Source organism: Octodon degus, unplaced genomic scaffold (assembly GCF_000260255.1).
Source record: "Octodon degus isolate 3935 unplaced genomic scaffold, OctDeg1.0 scaffold00013, whole genome shotgun sequence".
NCBI lineage: Eukaryota > Metazoa > Chordata > Mammalia > Rodentia > Octodontidae > Octodon > Octodon degus.
In genome coordinates this window covers 29,233,739-29,235,537 of record NW_004524589.1, presented here as the reverse complement: position 1 = coordinate 29,235,537, position 1,799 = coordinate 29,233,739, and the positions used below count along the sequence as shown (strand labels likewise).

The 1,799-nt window shown below is 35.6% G+C and overlaps 1 protein-coding gene across 1 annotated transcript in view; it reads right to left on the bottom strand.

Moving 5' to 3' along the window:
* LOC101560671 (kelch-like protein 1) overlaps positions 1–1,799 on the bottom strand; it is a 494,908-nt gene that overhangs the window by 122,706 nt on the left and 370,403 nt on the right. The gene's annotated exons all lie outside the window — the stretch shown is intronic.

Below are 1,799 nucleotides of genomic sequence, written 5' to 3'. Positions count from 1 at the left end.
CTTTCTTTCTTTCTTTCTTTCTTTCTTTCTTTCTTTCTTTCTTTCTTTCTTTCTTTCTTTCTTTCTTTCTTTCTTTTTTGCGGAGCTGAGGATTAAACGCAGGCCCTTGTGCTTGCCAGGCAAGTGCTTATTCAACTGAGCCATCTCCCCAGCCCTTTTTATGTAATATTTTAAGCAAATATGCTCAGTTTTATGTGTTAATGTATTTACTATATATTATATAGAATATTTTACTCCTCTGTGTACAAATCTAAATTTCAGAATAAATTATATTGCTGCATATTTTCAAAGTACTTTAAATTCTCCAAGTCAATATCATTATTATATGAATGCCTAATGAAAAATTAAAAATGACATGCAAGTACTTGTGTCTTCTGAAAGAGTATAGCTTTATTCTTGTAAACTTAATCCATTAGGTGTGTATTTTGCATCTGTGGGTAGACAAAAGTTCTTTTAACAGCTACATCTACTTTGTTCAAATTCTTGCTTGAAAGGTTCCTAGAAAATTTGAGGTGCAGCTAGGTTTCTCAGAGGAAACTTTCAAGAATAAAGTTAGTGATTTCTGAGCAACCAAAGAAATCATTTATTCATAAGGCAAAATCAAGGACTTGACATGGACTTCAAAGCCTTATCCAAAAAAGGTACATAATTCTTGCATCTCAACACAAGACAGGATTTTTACTTGTACACTTTTCATTAACTTTAGTTTTCAAAGGTAAACTATTCACTTATTCTAAGTTGCTATAGCAGAAACAGGAGTTTATCCCTTTCCTTATCTTTTCACAATAGAAACTGCCTTAATTTTCTATGACTGTGTTCAAATGTCATCTGAATCCTAATGGCATAAATAGCACATGAGGGAATTTTTTTATGTGTAGGTCTTAATTTATCAGTTTTTAGGATGGATCATTTTCTCATTCAGTCATCATGTGTTGTAAATACAGCATATATTTCTTTCCTGTAACTTCTTTTAGGGCACACTTGAAATCTTTTTGATTGTCTGTCAATCAGACAATCTTACTAGGTCTTTGTGATGCTGCCCCTGTCTGTTTGCCTCTCATCTCACCACTGTGCTACAGAATTTTTGGGCATAATTTCCTGGGCAGAAACATTTTGGTTGTTCTCTGCTGTAAAAGCTCTCTCTTTTTTTAAACTCATTATTTTCTTTGTAAACTGCCAAAGTATTTATGCCATATATTTTTAGGATTGAGTTAAACACAATCATTGACCAAACCTTTGTATTTCAAGTGACTTAGATTGTTCATAGTTCAACAACACATCTTGTAAGCCTTTTTCTTTCTTGTAGGAAGTTTCCATCTCAGGCTTCATTTATTTGAGGATTCCCCATCACTGTTTCCTCACTGTTTTCCTCATTTTCCTCACTGCAATGATGACGTCAGTAGTATCAGCTTGTTTTTCTTTGCCATATGTGAGACCACTGTTATATCTTTGAGAAATCCAAACTTTGTACTATATAATTCTCTGCTTTGTAATTACAACATTTTATCTGGGATTTCTGCTTTGTTTGTGCATATGGTTTCTGATCTGGCCAACTTGTGCTCTGTTAACAAATGAAAACATCAAATGGAAGGGCTAGCCAAATACAGTAGCTGATTAAAGTGCCTGTAAGCAGGTGCAGAGGCCAGGAGCTCAATCCCCAGGCCTGCTGTGCCGGACCCCTCACTGGGCATGGTGGTGCATGCCTGTAATCCCAGCTCTTGGGAGGCTATAGACAGGTGGATCACTAAGAGTCCAACCTAGTAGTGAGACCCTGAACAACCTGTAGAGCCTTCCTTAAA